Consider the following 20,748-nt stretch of genomic DNA (forward strand, 5'->3'; position numbering starts at 1 on the left):
CACTAGCCAAGCTAGGAATCAAATTGGTTTGCCTCTGCTTGACTCTCCCTCTCATAGCAGATACTGGTAGGGTAGTAGAAATTCTCCAGGCATGATAACAATAATTATGGCATTTGTTAAGCTCTTACTATGTGCCAGACATTGTTCTAACCGTGGGTAGATACAAGATAATCAGGTTTTCCCACATGGCGGTCACAGTCTAAATGCACATTTTAACGATGAGATAACTGAGGCAAGAGAAGTTAAGTGACTTGCCAAGATCACAAAGCAGACAAGCGGCAGAGCCGGGATCAAAACCCACATCCTCTGACTCCCAAGCCCATGCCCTTTCCACAAAGCCACACTGCTTCTATAATCCTGAGAGGCACTGCATATAATATATACTCATAAATACCATTGATAGATTGATTTGATTAATGATGTGGTCTAAAAGAGAAGGTGTATTCTTCATGTAAATAATGTCTGAACACTTGTTCAACTTCATCTTTCTCCATTGCACTCTATCGCAACTCTATGTCATCCTATTTCTCTGCTTGACACTACTCTCCAGTGCAAATGTCCTCTTTAATTCCTTAATTGGTTGGATTTCTAAATCAATCTATCTCCCCAAATTACCTCCCATTATTCCACTCCCTCTCAAGATGTCTCCTTACTTCCAGCAAAAGCACTGATTAATATTTCTTTTTAAAGTAACTTTATTTTACAGAGTAGGCTGTCCTGCACCTCACACAAATTCCTTAGGGTCTCTTTTATTTTCCACTTCTACCACCCCTCAGGTAGCCTCCTCAAATGAATGGTAAAACCGGTTGATCCATGCATCATTGGAATTTACTGAGTGTTTATTTAGTGCAGGGAACTGTACTAAGCACTGGGGAGCAAAGAATGCAAAAGTCTAGTGTGAGACCGTGAATACTGCCCCACGGTCCAGAGGGCTTTGAACTGCTGATAAATCAAGGGTCCATGTCCCCGTGTTCACACAGCAACTCCCTGGCAGTTTAGATTTGGCTGAGATTAATTTGATAATGTTATTTAAGTGCTTATTCATTCAATCAATTCAATAGTATTTGTTGAGCACTTACTATGTGCAGAGCACTGTACTAAGCGCTTGGAATATACAATTCGGCAACAGGTAGAGACAATCCCTGCCCAATGACGGCCTTACAGTCTAATCGACTAATGCTTACTGTGGGCCAGACAGGGTACTAAGTTCTGGAATAGATACAAGATAATCAGGTTGGTCACAGTCCATGTCCCACATGGGCCTCACAGTCTCAAACCCCACTTTAAACATGAAGTAACTGAGGCACAGGAAATTTAGGTGACTTTCTAAGGGTCACACAGCCAACAAGTGGTGGAGCTGGGATTATGACCCAGATCCTAGGCTTCCCAAGCCTCTGCTTCTTCCACTTGGCCACACTGCTTCTCTCCTTATGATCCCTCCCTAGGATGGGGCAAGCACCATACAATTCACAGATGGGATTGTTCTATGCCCTCAGCGGTTTTGGGTACAAAGTCCCCTATTTTTCTGAGAATAGCCAAGGACAGTCTTTAGGAGTTCATCCCCCGAGTTGAGCTAAGGACACTTAGAGGCCTTGGAACTTCTTCGCTCTGTCTTTCAATCGCCCCTTCTCTCCTTTGTCTTTTCCTATAGCTGTGGTGACATCAGCTCCACGGCCATGGTCAACTGACTTATGACTGCCTGAGGGGCCTTCTTAACCTTCTGGAGACTCTATCCTCTTCCATCAAGGCTGCGATGTCAGTCAATCATATTTATTGAGCATGTACTGTGTGCAGATCATTGAACTAAGTACTTGGGAGAGAACAATAGTACAATATACTGGCAACATTCCCTGCCCACAGTGAGCTTAGAGTCAAGATAAATATACGTAAATGAATTACATATACATACTTGGGTGCTGTGGGGCTGGGAGGGGGGATAAATGAAGGAGAAAGTCAGGGTTTGTAGAAAGGACAGGAAGAAGAGAAAAGGAGGACTTAGTCAGAGAAGGCCTCTTGGAGGAGATGTGCCTTCAATCAGGCATTTAAGGGTGGGAGAGTAATTGTCTCTTGGAGTGGAGGATGGAGGGGGTTCCAGGCTAGAGGAAGGATATGAGGGAGAAGTCTGTGGCAAGATAGACGAGACTGAGGTACAGTGTGAAAACTAGCATTAGAGGAGTGAGGTCTGTGGGCTGGGTTATACCAGAAGAGTAACGAGGTGTGGTAGGAGGGGACAAGATGATTAAATGCTTCAAAGGTAATGGTGGGGAGTTTCTCCTTGATGTGGAGGAGTGGGGCAACATCATGTACTTTTTGTAGAAAAATGATCTGGTCAGCAGAGTGAAGTATGGAGTAGGTAGGGGTGAGACATGAGTCCAGGAGGTCAGCAAAGAGACTGATGCAGTAATCAAGGCAGGATAGGATAAGTGGTTATAGTAGCATGGTAGCAGTTTGGGTGGAGAGGAAAGGACAGATTTTAGCGGTCATCAAGGTGGAATGGACAGAACATCGTGGTGGATTGAATATGTGGGTTAAATGAGACAGAGGAGTCAAGGATCAGTCAAGGATCAGTTCTTGGCCCTCTTCTGTTCTCCATCTATACTCACTCCCTTGGTGAACTCATGCACTTCCCATGGCTTCAACTATCATCTCTATGCTGATAACACCCAAATCTACATCCCCTCCCCTGTTTTCTCCTCCTCCCTTCAGGCTCATATCTCGTCCTGCCTCCAGGACGTCTCCACCTGGATGTCTGCCCGCCATCTAAAGATTCACATGTCCAAACTGAACTCCTTATCTTCCCTCCCTGTTTTCTCCCTGACTTCCCTGTCACTGTGGATGGCACGCTCTTCCTTCCTGTCTCACAGGCCCACAGCCTTGGTGTCACCCTTGACGCAGCTCTCTCATTCACCCCACACATCCAATCCGTCATCATCATGTGCCGGTCTCACCTTTACAGTATCACCGAGATCCTCCCTTTACTCTCCATCCAAACGGCGATCGTGCTGGTACAAGCTCTCGTAATATCCTGGCTGGATTATTGTCTCAGCCTTCTCTCTGATCTCCCTTCCTCCTGTCTCTCTCCACTCCAGTCTAGTCTTCATTTTGCTGCCCAGATCATGTTCCTATAGAAACGCTCTAGGCATGTCACTCCCCTCCACAAAAACCTCCAGTGGTTGCCTATCAACTGCTGCACGAAGCAAAAACTACTCACTCTTGGCCTCAGAGCTCTCCGTCACCTTGCCACTTCCTACCTAACCTCCCTTCTCTCCTTCTACTGAACAGACCACATGCTCTGCTCCTCTGCCACTCACCTCCTCACCGTCCCCCATGCACACCTATCCCACCGTCGACCTCTGGCCCACATCCCTCCACTGTCCTGGAATGACCTCCCTCCTCACCTCCACCAAACTAAATCTCTTCCCTACTTCAAAGTCCTACTGAGAGCTCGCCTCCTCCGAGAGACCTTCCCAGACCTTTTCCCTCTGCTCCCTCTGGTCCCTCTCTGCTCTCCTCCGTCCTCTGCTCCTCCCCCTTCCCCCCTTCACCTCCGCTCAGCTAAGCCACCTTTCCCTCTGCTCCTCTCCCTCCTCCTACCCGTCCCCTCAGCACTGTGCTCATTTGTAAATATTTTATTACCCTCTTTATTTTGTTAATGAAGTGTACATCCCCTTCATTCTATTTATCGTGATTATGTTGTCTTGTTTTTGTCTGTCTGTCTCTCCTGATTAGATTGTGAGCCCATCATTGGTCAGGAATTCTCTCTATCTGTTGCCAAATGGTACATTGCAAGCGCTTAGTACAGTGCTCTGCACATAGTAAGCACTCAATAAATACTACTGATTGAATAAAAGGATAAGGCCAAGGTTACGGGCTTGTGAAACGGGAATGGTGGTGGTGCTCTGTATGGTGATGGGAAAGTCAGGAGGAGGACAGGATTTGGGTGGGAAGATGAGGAGGTCTGTTTTGGGCATGTTGAATGTGAGGTCACGGGAGGACATCTAAGTAGAGTTGTCTTGAAGGCAGGTGGAGATGCGAGACTGCAGAGAGAGCGAGAGATGGTGCCCAGAGATGTAGATTTGAGTATCATCTGCATAGAGTTGGTAGTTGAAGCCAGGAGAGCAAATGAGTTCTCCAAGGGAATGGGTGTAGCTGGAGAATAGAAGGGGACCCAGAACTGAACCTAGTGGAAAGCCCACAGTTAGTGGGTGGAAGGTAGAGGAGAAACCCATGAAAAAACTGAGAATAAGATGCCAGAAAGATAGGGGGAGAACTAGGTTCATGCACATGGACTCCATTTCCTCCAAGAGAACCCTTATCTCTTCCAGTAATGATTGAAATAGAATGGCCTCTTTTTGTCCTTGCTGACCTTATTACCTGGAGAGCAAACTTCCTCTACTCAGTGAGTAAATGCCCCCCACAGGACACCCAATGACCACCGTTGGCCCTCCTTTTGGAGTCCCTTTAGGTCCTAGATTGACATCTTACCTCACTTTCTGGGATGTCTTGGGACCTTGAAGGGCCCACCCTGATTCTGAATATATTTGGCAATAAACTCTCCACTGACGACCTAGGCCTGCCGGGCTGGTGGTCAACCTGTGGTCTTACCGATCCTCTCCAGGTGATCAATCCAGGACCTGGGTCTTACGTTTCAAGGCCATGCTCCCAGAGCCAACATTTTAGCCCAAAACTCCGGTGGACCGTCCGGCAGAACAGGAAAAGGAGTCCATGGTTCCAGTAACCAGGACTTTATTGCCAAATGGAGTAGCCCAGCAGGCTGCCTGTCCCAGGACACAGTTCGGCACCATACCTCATCACTTCTCCCTGGCCTCAGGTGACTCAATCAAGGTAGCAGCCTTATCTGGATTTGGCTAGTTGTGTCTCCTCAATCTCTCTTCTTAGGTTACTTCTCCCTTGTCTCTCATCTCATCTCTTTTGTCTCTTCTCCAGTCCTTCAAGGAAACAATAAGAGCTCAATAAATACAATTGAATGATAGGATGGATTCCTTTCCACACTGATTTGGTCTTCACATAGGCAGAGCAGTATGCTATAATACACACAAAAACTCTTTCACTGTCAACATTTCACTCTCAGCAGCAGTATTCAATTAAGGCTTATTATATGCAAAGTACTGTGCTAAATGCTGGGGGAAAGTTCATAAATGATATAGATATAGGAGCAGGTCAGCCTTCAGTGATCATGGGTGAGTCAAGCTGTTGCCACCATATGACTACTCCCCAACTGGAACAGGGGCCTGTATGAGCCATGGTTGAGAGTGGGGAGTTGATTCTCTCCAGGATGGTGGGCCCCAGAGATCGGGTTGATCACTGTGGGGTTTTGGCTCAAAATACACCTGGCCCTTGGCTGCAGCTGCCATACAACACTGCTCTTCAAATGTATCTTTTGGTTTCCAAATGGCCTGCCAGTTGATTATTTTGACCACATTTGAGGTTAAGTCATTCAACCGAGAGTATCCCGGACACTAAGGAAGAAGAAGGAAATCACATTCCATGACAAATTCCTTAAATTTGGTCATATTATCTGACTCACGGTCCATCTTCAAATTACTCACTACATTGGGTCTTGAAAACAAGGCAAGTAAATCACACTTTAATCTTTGTGTGATCACTGATCACCTCAGCTCTTCCCCTGGATGAAAATGGCCTTAGAGTCACTTCAGGAGGGGTCAGGCCTCCAGTTATGTCAGCTGCATCCTAAGGCCCTCCGTTGTTTCCCATCCAGGAACAGGACAGAATTTGAATGTCATATAAGCCCCCGAACTGCAATGGGATCATTCAGAGTCCTGTCAGTCACCCTCCCAGTTCTTCATTCTCCCTCCCTTGGTGTCCTAGGCAAATTTGTCCCTCAAACACCCAGCGGCTCACCGACCCTCTACCCTGGCTACATGGAAATGTTAGAATGCTACTGGATTTGTACCACTTGAATCCACAGGATCTGTAACAAACGAATTAGTTAATGTGAAAAGATTCCTCTATAAAAATGCCTTGACCTTTCCTTCCATACACTTCCCTTCCCCAGGACCCTACTTCCCTGTAAAGCATCGTGCTTTCTGATCCTTGCCCTTCAGCCTCTCCAGGAATCCCTGATTGCAGGTCCACCCTCTCCTGATTTTCTGATCCCCAGGAAAAAACCTCAGGGATGGGAGCCCCACTCCTCAGGGATCCTAACTTCCAGAACCCAACGTGGAAAAGCATTTACCTATCACTTTTCCCGTCAGGATTGTTTAGTCCTTTCTCTAACTGTAAATGGTTGAGGGGTTGTGATAAAGTGTAGGCCCATAGAAAACTACTGTCTTCTGCAAGAAAGACAACTTTGACTGTGTTAATCAGTAAATCAATTAATTATATTGATTGAGCATTTACTATGTGCAGAGCACTGTTCTGAGTGCTTGTTAAGGGTCATTGCATCCTATTCATGTGCTGGAATTGTTTGAATTGACCATTCAGTCTGTAGGTGTCAGGTAAGTGGTGGGCATAATGTGCTGGGAAGTTCAAATGACGTTTGAAACCGCAGGTTGATCAAAATGGACTGTGGAAACTTGACTATTGCCTACCAATCTGACTGACATACTCAATTCATTTTGGATCTTTTGCAAGTCTTCTTTTCATCTCCAGGTACTAATTCTCATGTCTCTGGTCCATCCTGATTTCTCTCATGGTCTTGCAGAAATTCGTATCAGGAAGCGATGGTCGTTGATGTAGCTCTGGGAATCTGTTTCCTCTCCCGGACTGGAGTAGGTATCCTGGGGAACTCTCTCCTCATCACACTCTACCTCTCCTCATTTCTCCTGGGTTCCAAACCGAAGCTCACAGACCTGACCATCATCCACCTGGCCCTGGTCCACACCGTGATGCTTCTTACAAGGTGGATCGTCATAGCAGCAGGGGTGTTGGGGCTGCAGCTTGTCCAGAATGATGCTGAGTGTAAGCTGTTGGCTTTTGTTTACCGCATCACCCGGGCCCTTTCCATCTGCACCACCTCCCTCCTGAGTATGGTTCAGGCCATCACCATCAGTCCTAGCACCTCCTATCTGTTCCAGCTCAAGGTTCAGATCCCAAATGCCATCCGCCTGGTCTTAGTCATCTTGTGGATTCCCAACTTGCTGATAAGCACCAACCTTCTATTCCAAATGTTTGCCTCTCCCAATACAACCAACAGAGATATCAACTGTTATTTGGGGCCTATAAACACACTCCTCCAGGGGCTGATTCTCACCTTCATGGCTCTCCGCGACATCCTCTCCCTGGGGCTCATGAGCCCCTGCAGTGGGTACATGGTCCTTCTCCTGCACTGACATGGGCACCAGGTCCAGCATCTTCACAGCCCCAGCCAAGCCCATGAAATATCGCCAGAGAGATGAGCCACCCAGACCATTGTGCTGCTGGTGAGCTGCTCTGTAGTCTTCTATTGTGAAGACCTTGTCTTTTCCCTGTTTCTAGGGACATCCAATAAGAAAAATGCTGCCGTCTTCAATGTTACCAGATTTTTGACCAGTATATAAACCACTCTCAGCCCCTATGTGTTGCTCACCTGTGACAGAAGAGTCATTAAGTTCCTAGCTGATTTTCTGGGAAATAGGACCCTCAAATCCTCTGAGACCACAGTGCTCTCTGCCAATCCTCTTTGATATGAAAATCCAAGTGGAAATCCTGTTTCACTAGCAATGAGATCTTAGGAGAACAATAACACCATTAAACAAAGAATATTCCTAGACCCAATCCCTGCAGAAAATCAGGACTTCACTTGCTGGGGGCAGGTGAGGGGTTATGGCACTGAGAATTTCTGTCCAGCCATGCCTCCTCTGGAAACTTTCCCCGTCTCATGGCCAAGAACCTCCAGTGGCTCTAGCAACTCCCACAATGCTTTGCTGGATCTCTCTGGATCTCTCTCGAACATTCACGGGGTCTGCCCTCCATCTCTCTTGATGTGGGGAAACAGAGAAGCCTAGTAGAAAGAGAACCTGTCTGAGATTCAGATGTCCAAGGTGCTAAACCCAGCTCTGCCACTTATCTGCTGTGTGATCTTGGGCAAGTCATATTCTTCACTGTAGCTCCATTCCGTCAACAGTAAAATGGGAATTGCAGACCTTTTCTCCCTCCTACTTAGACTGTGAGCCCGATGTGGGACACCCATTATGCCCGAACTGATGATCTTGTATCTACCCCAGTGCCTAGGACAGTGCTAGGCACCTAGTAAGGACTTAACAAACAGGACAATTATTTATTATCTGATTAGGTTGCATCTGGTACACTGTAAGTGCTTAACAACTAGGAATATATTATTATCAATGCTTGAAAGAAGGAAGGTTCTCTCACAAAAGCATAACAGTTGCATCCTGCAAATATCTTCCTTTCCCTTTTCTACAAAAATGTTCAGTCCATCTTTCCCCCCTCCTCAAGAACATCCAGTGGTTGCCCATCAACCTCTGCATCAAACAGAAACTCCTTACCCTTGGCTTTAAAGCATTCAGTGACCTTGCCTTCTCCTACCCTTCCTCACTGTTGTCTCACTATAATCCGGCCTGCTCACTTCACTCCCCTAATGGCACCCTATGCACCCTACCTAGATCTCATCTATCTCTCTGGCAATCTTTTGCTCGTATCCTGCCACTGGCCTGGAAAGTCCTCCCATTTCTATATAACAGAAAGTTACTCTCTCTCCACCTTCCAAGCTTTATTGAAGGTCCATCTCCTCCAAGAGGCCTTCCCTGTCTAAGCCCTCCTTTCTTCAGCTCCCACTGCCTCCTGCATCACCCTTGAATTTAGATTTATCCCTTTTTTTGACCTCCCTCCCTCAGAACCCAGCACTTATGTGCATATCTGCAATTCTTTTATATTAGTGACTGTCAGTCTCCCACCGTAGACTGTAAACTCACTGTGGGCAGAGAATGTGTCTACCAACTCTGTTGTATCATACTCTCCAAAGAGATTAGTACAGTACTCTGCACATAGGAAGCTCTCAATAACTTCAAACGATTGATAGTTTCACTGATTTTGAATTCAGTCTGGATTAGTGCAAAACACCCGGACATCAAAGATAATAATAATAACTTAAAAACCTGCGGCATTTGTTAAGTGCTTACTGTGGAGGAGGTAAAGGGAAGAGGGGGATTGAAGAGAAACAATTGCAGCAACTTGCTAGTGTCTTGTAACAGCATCAGTTCCGTGTGAGGGTACCATGTCACCAGAAGAAGGTGAGGGAAGGATGAGGCTGGGCGGCTTGGAGACTTGGCATGTTCTATGTGATGGAAGGGGCTCAGTGCTAACTGCATTATAGGGGAACTCAAGACCAAGGAAGACAAGTACAAGGGGCTGACATTAGGGGGCTGGAGAGAACCTGACTGGGGGTGTAGCACTTGGTATTGCCAAGTACTATGTAAAATCCCGACATAAATGCAAGATAATCACATCTGACAGTTCCTGTCCCACATGAAGATCACAGTCAAAGGGATAGAGAGAACAGGAAGCTCACCTCCATTTTATAGTTCCTTTCCCCATTAAATCAAATGGGAATAGCATTGCCACCAAGAATTTACAAGTGTAGGTGTCTGCCGATGTGTCCTGAGTAATTATTTTATTTTTTTACTCCGCTCCTTACTTTCATGGTGTTTAACCTACTGAGAGAGGAAATGAACAAGGTAAAGACATGTGACTGGGACAGGGAGGGGCAGGTGGACAGGCAGTAGACACCAAAAAATACCCTCTAGATTGTGAGCTCCTTATGCACAGGGAATGTGTCTACTAACCTTATTTTACTGGACTCTTCCAAGTGCTCAGGCCAGTCACACCTTGCCTTTGCTGGGCAAGACAAGTTAAATGAAGAAAGTACAGGACATATGGAATCTCAGCTGACTCTGTTTTGCAGAGAGACAATTAGGTCCTCCCAGACCCAATTCAGGATGAATGTGGGGAGAGCCAGCCCAGTGATCTTGGAGTGCTGGAATGAACTCAGCATGTCTAAGACTGAGCTCCTTATCTTCCCTCCCAAACCCTGTCCTCTCCCTGACATTCCTGTCGCTGTGGATGACACTACCATCCTTCCTGTCTCACAAGCCTGCAGCCTTGGTGTCATCCTTAACTCAGCACTCTCATTCACACCACGCAACCAATCCATCACCAAGACCTACCAGTCTTGCCTTCACAACATCGCCAAGATCCGCCCTTTCTCCTCCATCCAAACCTATACCTTGTTGGTACACTCATCATGCCCTGACTGGATTGTTACAGCAGCATCCTTTCTGATCTCCCAACCTCCTTTCTCTCCCCACTTCACTCCCCAGATTATCTTTCTGCAGAAATGCTCTGGGCATGTCACTCAACTCCTCAAAAACGTCCAGTGGTTGCCAATCAACCTTCGCAGCAAGCAAAAACTCCCACTCTTGGCTTCAAAGCTCTCCATCCCCTTGCCTCTCCATCTCCTTGCCTCCTCCTACCTGACCTCCCTTCTCTCCTCCTACAGCTTACCCAGTTCACTCAGCTCATCTGCTACCACTAACCTCCTCATGTTGCCTCATTCTCGCCTGTCCTGTGGTCGACACCCGGCCCACATCCTACCACTGACCTGGAACGCTCTCTCTCCTCACATCTGCCGAATTAACTCTCTTCCCCTCTGCAAAACCCTACTGAGAGCTCACCTCCTCCAGGAAGCCTTCCCAGACTGAGCCCTCCCTTTCCTGCCTCTGCTCTACCCCTTCCCCTCCCCACAGCACTTGTGCATAATTGTATATATCATTTATTACCCAATTTATTTAATGAATGATGTGTATATATCTATGATTCTATCCATCTATTGTGATGGTATTGATGCCTGACTCTTTCTTTTGTTTTGCTGTCTCTCTCCCCCTTTTAGACTGTGAGCCCCTTGTTGGGCAGGGATTGTCTCTATCTGTTGCCAAAATGGACATTCCAAGGACTTAGTACAGTGGACTGCACACAGAAAGTGCTCAATAAATACGACTGAATGAATGAGTGAATGAATAAAGATACTGTGGTTAGGTGGCTTTGGTGTTTGTGATCACTAATTGACTCAAAGAAATAGCATTTGTTAAGTGCTTTTTCTGTGCCAGGCACTGTGAGAAGCAGCATGGCTCAGTGGATAGAGCACGGGCTTGGGAGTCAGGGGTCATGAGTTCAAATCTCGGCTCCACCACTTGTCAGCTGTGTGACTTTGGGCAAGCCACTTAACTTCTCTGGGTCTCACTTACCTCCTCTGTAAAATGGGGATGAAGACTGTGAGCCCCATGAGGGACAACCTGATCACCTTGTATCCCCCCAGTGCTTAGAACAGTGCTCTGCACAGAGTAAGTGCTTAACAAATACCAACTGTACTAAGCAGAGGGGTAGATATAAAATCATCCAGATGGACAGAATCCATGTAACCCATGGGGTTTACAGCACTAACCCCTATTTTACAGCTGAGGAAGCTGAGGTACAGAGGAGTTAAGTGAATTGCCCAAGGTCACTCAGCAGGCAAGAGGAAGAGTCATGATTATTCATTCATTCATTCAATAATATTTATTGAGCTCTTACTATAATAATAATAATGTTGGTATTTGTTAAGCGCTTACTATGTGCCGAGCACTGTTCTAAGCGCTGGGGTAAACACAGGGGAATCAGGTTGTCCCACGTGGGGCTCACAGTCTTAATCCCCATTTTACAGATGAGGGAACTGAGGCACAGAGAAGTTAAGTGACTTGCCCACAGTCACACAGCTGACAAGTGGCAGAGCTGGGATTCGAACTCATGAGCCCCGACTCCAAAGCCCGTGCTCTTTCCACTGCGCCACGCTGCTTCTCACTATGTGCAGAGCACTGTACTAAGCGCTTGGAATGTAAAAATCAGTAACAGAGACAGTCTCTGCCCTTTGACAGGCTTACAGACTAATCGGCGGAGAAAGACAAAAACAGTAGAAATTGAGGCGTATAGAAGTTAAGTGATTTGCCCAAGGTCACACAGCAGGAAAATGGTGGGACCGGGATTAGAACCCAGGACGTCTATTCCCAGCCCTGTTATCTTTCCACTAGACCACACTGCTTCCCAAAGTCAATGTTGAGTATGGTTCAGACATTATACAAACAGAACTGCTCAAGGAGTCCGGTAAATCGCTTATGGAAGGACCATGCACCATGACCATACAGAAGTTTGGACTCAGCTACCCTTCTGTGGATCTTCAGTTGGGCTGGAAATGTATTGCTTCATGCTGTTCTACCTCGTTATCTCTCAAAGAAATAGAAATATATCCTTTCTCTTTCTAAATCTCTACACACCGCCCCCCTCCCACCTTCCACATATCCATGTATCTCTCTTCAATAGGGATATACTGTTACATGTATATTTATATACATGTTCACATATCTTTATCCCTTTGAGATATTTATAGGGAAGTGGAAATCAGTGAGTGCATTTATAATGTCAGTATAATACGCATGTATATCTGTGTGGTGAGGAAATAGAGAATAATAATGGTGGTATTTGTTAAGCGCTTACTATGTGCAAAGCACTGTTCTAAGTGCTGGGAGATACAGGGTGATCAGATTGTCCCACGTGGGGCTCACAGTTTTAATCCCATTTTACAGATGAGGTATCTGAGGTCCAGAAAAGTTAAATGACTTGCCCAAAGTCACACAGCTAGCAAGTGGCAGAGCCAGGAGTCGAACCCCTGACCTCTGACTCCGAAGCCCAGGCTCTTTCCACTGAGCAACGCTGCCACACTGAGTATCAGTGTCTCAGATCTGCTGTGCTAACTGATTGCAAGTTCCACACTCAGTTAATCAACCCATCAGTGGCACTTACTGAATGCCACTTACGGACACCCATGCCCGTCACCCCCGCCGATTGTTCCGGACCTTTAACTCTCTCCTTAGGCCCCCTGTTCCTCCCCCTCCCCCATCTCTCACCCCTAATGATCTGGCCACCTATTTCCTCACGAAAATCAACACGATCAGGTCTGAGCTCCCCAAAGTCACCCCTCCGCCTCTCCCCTCCCCCCCAACAACCCCCTCCCCTACTTTCCCATCCTTCCCTGCAGTATCCTCAGAGGAGATCTCCTCCCTCCTCGCAAGTGCCACCCCCTCCACCTGCGCCTCGGACCCCATTCCCTCTCACCTTCTTAAAACCATCGCCCCTGCCCTCCTCGGTGTCATCCTTGACTCGTCCCTCTCGTTCACCCCACACATCCTATCCGTTACCAAGACCTGCCGGTTTCACCTCTACAATATCGCCAAGATCCGCCCTTTCCTCTCCACCCAAACGGCTACCTTACTATTACGGGCTCTCGTTATATCCCGGCTAGACTACTGTGTCAGCCTTCTCTCTGACCTCCCTTCCTCCTCTCTCGCCCCGCTCCGGTCTATTCTTCACTCCGCTGCCCGGCTCATCTTCCTGCAGAAACGATCTGGGCATGTCACTCCCCTTCTTAAACAACTCCAGTGGTTGCCTATCGACCTCCGCTCCAAACAAAAACTCCTCACTCTAGGCTTCAAGGCTCTCCATCACCTCACCCCTTCCTACCTCTCCTCCCTTCTCTCTTTCTACCACCCACCCCGCACGCTCCGCTCCTCTGCCGCCCACCTCCTCGCCGTCCCTCGGTCTCGCCTATCCCGCCGTCGACCCCTGGGTCACGTCCTCCCGCGGTCCTGGAACGCCCTCCCTCCTCACCTCCGCCAAACTGATTCTCTTTCCCTCTTCAAAATCTTACTTAAAAATCACCTCCTCCAAGAGGCCTTCCCAGACTGAGCTCCTCTTCCCCCTCTACTCCCTCTGCCATCCCCCCTTTACCTCTCCGCAGCTAAAGCCTCATTTTCCCCTTTTCCCTCTGCTCCTCCACCTCTCCCTTCCCATCCCCACAGCACTGTACCCGTCCGCTCAACTGTATATATTTTCGTTACCCTATTTATTTTGTTAATGAATTGTACATCGCCTTGATTCTATTTAGTTGCCATTGTTTTTACGAGATGTTCTTCCCCTTGACGCTGTTTAGTGCCATTGTTCTTGTCTGTCCGTCTCCCCCGATTAGACTGTAAGCCCGTCAAACGGCAGGGACTGTCTCTATCTGTTGCCGACTTGTTCATCCCAAGCGCTTAGTACAGTGCTCTGCACATAGTAAGCGCTCAATAAATACTATTGAATGAATGAATGAATGAATGAATGCTTAATATATGTAAAGCAGAGTTGCTTAGTGGAAAGATGCCACACCTGGGAGTCAAAGGACCCTGGATTCTAATCCTGGTCCTGCCATTTTCCTGCTGTGTGACCTTGGGCAAATCACTTAACTTCTATACGCCTCAATTTCCACATCTGTAAACTGAGGATTCAGTAGCTGTCTTTCCTCCTACTTAGAATGCAAGCCCCACGAGGGTAATTTGCTGTGTCTGATCTTCTATCTACCCCATCATTAATGCAGTGCCTGCACTTAGAAAGAGCATAACTGATGTCAAGGTAATTATCTTTACTTATATTACTGTTATAATTATGATATTCATTATTATGATGATTTAGTTCAGAAAGCCAGAGGAGTTGGGGCCCAGCTGAATCTGCCTGATTACTATGATGCACCGACAAAGGTGGTTTCTGGACACTGGGGACTCCTCATCTCCACTCATTCTTGACAGTGTCAGGATCCTGCTACTGAAAAGAAAATCACTGGCCTGGAGGCAGATGAGTACATGAAACCCTTCCCTATAAACATCTACCTGGTCACCGCACTGGGCTGAGAGAAGCATGGTTCTGGAATCAAATGGCAGCACGGTGAGTTTCTCCTTCTTCCTGACTCTATGGTCAGGCATGGAGAGGAGATCATCTTTTATTTGTGAGCCAAAGAGGTCATGTAGACGTGGACCAGGAGAGGGCTGATCAACAAAATCATGACTGTTAGAAGTGGCTGTTCCCCCAAACCCTGACAATTCATTCAATAGTATTTACTGAGCACTTGCTATGTGCAGAGCACTGTACTAAGCACTTGGAATGTACAATTGGGCAACAGAGACAATCCCTGCTCATTGATGGGCTTACAGTCTAATCAGGGGAGACGGACAGACAAAAACAATAGCAATAAATAGAATCAAAGGGATGTGCATCTCATTAACAAAATAAATTAGGTAATAAAATATATACAAATGAGCGGACGAGCACAGTGCTGAGGGGAAGGGAAGGGAAAAGGTGAAGAGCAGAGGGAAGTTGGGGGGAAAGGGAGCTTAGCTGAGGGGAGGGGAAGGTGGGGCAGAGAGGCAGCAGAGGAAAAAGGGAAAGCTCAGTCTGGGAAGGCCTCTTGGAAGTGGTAAGCTCTCAGTAGGGCTTTGAAGAGGGGAAGAGAGTTTGTTTGGCGGAGGTGAGGAGGGAGGGTATTCCAGGACAGCGGGGGTCCTTGGGCCAGGGTTCGACAGTGGATGGGTGAGAACGGGGAACGGTGAGGGGGTGGGCGGCAAAGGGGCGGAGCCTACGGGGTGGGCAGTAGAAAGAGAGAAGGGAGGAGAGTAGGAGGGGGCAAGGTGATGGAAAGCCTTGAAGCCTAGAGTGGGAAGTTTTTGTTTCGTGCGGAGGTCCAAAGGCAACCAGTGGAGGTTGTTAAGAAGGGGACTGACATGCCCAGAGTGTTTCTGCAGGAAGATGAGCTGGGCAGCAGAATGAAGAATAGACTGGAATGGGGAGAGACAGGAGGAAGGGAGATCAGAGAGAAGGCTGACTCAATAATCCAGCCAGGATATTATAAGAGCCTGTACCAGTAAAATAGCCATAACTTTCTCCATCATTTTCCTGCCGTATGTCTCTCCCAGATTTGGAGACCCCTCAGCAGAGAAACAGCTCTTTTCCCAGGACACCCATGCCCCCCAGATTTTCAGAAAGTCTCTCCTATTTATGGTTGAGACAAACACTCTCTCACTTCTCCCCATTCCTCTGCTAGTCCCAGAGCTGCAGGGCCACCTCTGCTGGGGCTGGCCAGAAGCTGAATAGAAGAACAAGATAGGTTTTAGGGCCACTAGACTAGGTCTTTTCCTGAAATGAAGAGGTTACTGTTGCCTTTCTCTCTTCTCTCTCAACCCCTGATTCAAAGGCAAACTCTGTCCCCCAAACACTCTGACACAGACATGGATTCATCAATACACACACACACACACACACATACACACACACACAAATGATACCAACACACACACACACAAACACAAATATAACCCTAGGACTCTGGCAAGACAACTACAGTCTCATTTTACCTCCCACCAGAAACAATCTAGTCCAGCAACAATTCACTGGACTAAACTATTCCCAAATCTCCATAAGAATGATTTAATTCTTTATGTTCTTAACACTTGCATTCAGGCTTTGAATAGATTCAAACAATCATTCAGGCTGCTGTTTTACCTTAATCCACTTCTCCCTCTTTCCTTCCCCCCTCTTTACCCTGGGCTCCAGCAGGCGTGGGATATCTTCACTCATTTTCCTAGAATCCAGTTCCTTCCAAGTCCTCGTTGCCTACATCTTTTGTGGAATCCTCGTTGAGTATTAGTTTTAAATGATTCTGATTCCTTCCATAGATCTGCTCCTGCATATTATAACATCCTAGGGGCATGATGCCATCTCCCTAAAGTAGGCCTCCTCTCTACTTTTCATTTAACTCAAATTAGGTTAATTTAACTTTAACAAATTGTTGGCAATCTGGTCTTACCGCAGCCTGGTCATCCCACTTCTGTTCATCATCTTCTAGAACCTCTGGTTTCATTTCCAGATACGCAGAAAGGCTGGTCCTGACTACTGACACTTCAACTGCTTAAAGACTGATCTGACAAATCAATATTGCCTTGTCGTGGGCAGAATCAATCTTGGACGTGAGTATTCTTTTAATCTTTTTAATAATTTTGTGGAAAACATACTTATATTCACTCCCAAACTGTACCAGTAACTGACTAATTCCAAAACAGGATTTATTTTGTGATCAAACTCTCTTTTTGTTCTTTGATCATGTATTGTTGCCATCCTGCTTTGCTATTTAACTTTTTCTGTCTAGATTGATGTTTATGATTTGACTTACTACTTGGACCATCTTTGAGCTTTCACAAAATGCTCTTTAAATCGTGTTTCTTAAATGAAATGGAAGTCTGTATGGCTTGTTTTCCTGGTATGTCTTGGGATCTTGTGATTGAGGAAATGATGAGAAAGAAACCTTTCTGAAATCAGTTCTCTCTCTACTCGTAAGTCAGTACAGTGTGCTTTAGTGGAAAGACCCCCGCCTTGGGAGTCAGAGGACATAGGTTCCAATCCTGGCACCGCCACCTTGGGTAAATCACTTATCTTCTCTGGGCCTTGGTTATCTCATCTGTAAATAGGCATTAAAACTGTGAGCCCCACCTGGGACAACCTGATGAGCTTGTATCTACTTCAGCGCATAAAATGATGCTTGGCACATAGTGCGTGCTTACAAATACCATAACTATTAAGTATTATTACTAATGATAGCATCCAACGATTGATGTCAGTTTGGGGTGAAATAATAACGATTAATGTCCTAATGTTGGGAAGTCCTCTTCTTTCTTCAGATGATGTTCCTGCCTGTTTTTTTCTGGACCAGGTGAACTGCCAGAGCACACTCCTTATCTTGATGCTTTCATATCCCAGCTCCGGCTTATGGCATCTCCAGGAAACAGAGGCAGAGTGTCCCATTGCATCAGTGATGTCCTGTAAAATCCTAGGAAGGTTCTATCTTAACATTACGATTGCCAGGCAGATGAACGCCCAGTAGAGTCAGCTACTTAGACACAATTGATAAAACCTGAAACAATTCTCTTCTGATCATACTTCCTATCACAAAATGACCCTTCTTGTAAATGCCTAAATCCTAAGAATCCAAGTACTAAAACTTTCCTGAGTCCCTTCAGAAGAAAACACAATTTGCATTAAAACAGAAATCCCCAATTTTCCTTTGTCATTCATTTTTTTTTTTTTTGGAGTGCTTGACAATTAAGCACCCTACTATGTTATGCTTCATCCTTCTCCCAAATAAATCAATTGAAAATTAACTCTTAAGAGACATGTTAATGTCTAGGATTTATTGTATGCTCACAGTACTCTTCAAAGCACAGTGATCTGCATATAATGTCCTGTTGTAAGCTGAAAAGTCTTCTGGACCCATAGCGACTCCACAGACACACCTCTCCCAGAAAGTCCCACTCTCCATCAGCCATTCTGGTAGGTGTTTCCATAGAGGTTTCTTGGTAAAAATATGGAAGTGGTTTACCATAGCCTTCTTACCCGCAGTACACTAGAGTTTCTGCCCTCGAATCTCTCTCATGTGCAGCGAGGGTGAATTTTGACTTGTAACAGACTGCCTTCCACTTTCTAGCCACTGCCCAAGCTAGGAATTGAAAGGGTTTGTCTCTGCTTCACTCTCCCTCACATAGCAGATAGTGGTAGAGTACTGGAAATTCTCCAGGTGTGATAATAACGATGGCATTTGTAAAGCTCTTACTCTGTGCCAAGCATTGTTCTAACCATGCAGTAGAGCCAAGATAATGAGGTTATCCTGCTTGGGGATCACAGTCTTATTTCCCAATTTACAGATGAGATAACTGAGGCACAGAAGTTAAGTGACTTGACCAAGGTCAAACAGCAGACAAACGGCAGAGCCAGGATCAGAAACCCTGTCCTCTGACTCTCAATCCCATGCTCTTTCTCCCAAGCCTCACTGCTTTTCTAATCCTTCAGAGGGGCTGCATATGATATATACTCATTAATACCAACGATAGAGTGATTTAACTGATTATGAGGTCTAAAAGAGAAGGTGCATTCTTCATGTAAACAATGTCTGAACTCTTGCTCAACTTCATCTTTCTCCACTACACTCTGTCATACCTTTACGTCATCCCATTTCTCTGTCCGTACTCCCCATTGCAAATGTCCTCTTTAATTCTTTAGGTCGTTGGATTTCTAAATCAATCCATCTCCCCAAATTTCCTCCCATTATTCCACTCCCTCTCAAGATGTCTCCTTACTTCTAGCAAACGCACCAATTAATATGTCTTTTTAAAGTAACTTTATCGTACAGAATAGGCCCCCCTGCACCTCACACAAATTCCTTAGGGTCTCTTTGATTTCCTGCTTGTGACACCTCTCAGGTTACCTTCTCGAATGAATAGTAAAACCAATCGATCCCTCCATCAGTGGTATTTATTGAGTGCTTATTTAGTGCAGGGAACTGTATCAAGCACAGGGGAGAGGAGAATGCAAAAGTCTAGTGTGAGAGCATGAATACTGCCCCGGGGTCCAGAGGTCTGTGGACTGCTGGGAAATCAAGGGTCCGTGTCCACGTGTCCACACAGAAACTCCCTGGCAGCTTAATTTTGGCCAAGGTTAATTTGGTAATGTTATTTAAATGCTTAATGTGGGCCCAACACTGCACTAAGTTCTGGAATAGATACAAGGCAATCAGGTGGGACTCACGGTCTCAAACTCCATTTTAAACATGGCATAACTGAGGCAAAGAAAATTGAAGTCACTTTCCAAGGGTACAACAGCCAACGAGTGGGGGTGCTTGGATTAGAACTCAGGTCCTTAGACTCCCAAGCCGGTGCTTCTTCCACTTGGACATACTGCTACTATCCTTATGGTCCCTCTCTAGGTTGGGGAAATCACCATACTGTTCACAGAGGTGGGATTGTTCTGTGCCCTCAGTGGCTCTGAGTGCAATGTGCCCTATTTTTCTGAGGGCGCCATGGGACAGACTCCAGGAGTTCATCCCCCCACTTGAGCTAAGGTCTCGTAGAGGCCTCAGAACCTCTTCTCTATGACTTTCATTGGTCCCTTCTCTCCTTTGTCTTTTCCTGTAACTCTGGTGACCTCAGCTCCACAGTTATGGTCAACTGACTCATGGCTGCCTGATGGGCCTCCTTAACCTCCTGGAGGCTCTATCTTCTTCCATTAAGGCTATGATGTCAGTCAATCATAGTTACTGAGCATGTACTGTGTGCAGAACACTATACTAAGAACTTTGGAGAAAACAATACAACACTATGCCAGACACATTCCCTACCCACAGTGAGCTTAGAGTCAAGAGCCAGAGACAGACATCAATATAAATAAATAAATTACATATACATACTTGAGTGCTGAGGGGCCTGGAGGGGGGATGAATGAAGGGAGCAATTCAGGACATGCAGAAAGGAGAGGAAGAAGAGGAAAGGAGGACTTAGCCGGGGAAGGTCTCTTGGAGGAGATGTGCCTTCAACAAGGCATTGAAGGAGGGGAGAGTAATGGTCTGTTGGATTTAAGGATGGAGGGGGGTCCAGGCCAGAGAAAGGATGTGAGGAAGAGGTCTGTGGCAAGATAGACGAGACTGCGGTACAATGAGAAAGCATTAGAGGAGGGAAATGTGTGGGCTGTGTTGTACTAGAAGGATAGCAAAGAGCAGTAGGAGTGAGCAAGATGACTGAGTGCTTCATAGCCAATGGTGAGGAGTTTCTGCTTGGTGTGGAGGAGTGGGAAAACATCCTGAACGTTTTTGTAGAAAAGTGATCTGGTCAGTAAAGTGAGGTTTGGACTGAAGAGGGGAGAGGAGACAAGAGTCTGGGATGTCAGCAAAGAGACTGATGCCGTAATCAGGCAGGATAGGATAAGCGGTTTTATTAACATGGTAGCATTTTGGATGGAGAGGAAAGGGCAGATTTTAGCGGTGTCGTGAAGGTGAAACTGACAGAACATATTCAAGGTGGATTGAATATGTGGATTAAATAAGAAGGAGGAGTC

At 46.3% G+C, this 20,748-nt stretch overlaps 1 pseudogene; it reads left to right on the forward strand.

The window, feature by feature from the left end:
* The first annotated feature begins 6,704 nt into the window (after positions 1-6,704).
* Positions 6,705-7,646, forward strand: LOC107547000 (annotated as a pseudogene).
* The last annotated feature ends 13,102 nt before the right edge of the window (positions 7,647-20,748 follow it).

The sequence above is a fragment of the Ornithorhynchus anatinus genome, chromosome 8 (assembly GCF_004115215.2).
Source record: "Ornithorhynchus anatinus isolate Pmale09 chromosome 8, mOrnAna1.pri.v4, whole genome shotgun sequence".
Classification (NCBI taxonomy): Eukaryota; Metazoa; Chordata; class Mammalia; order Monotremata; family Ornithorhynchidae; genus Ornithorhynchus; species Ornithorhynchus anatinus.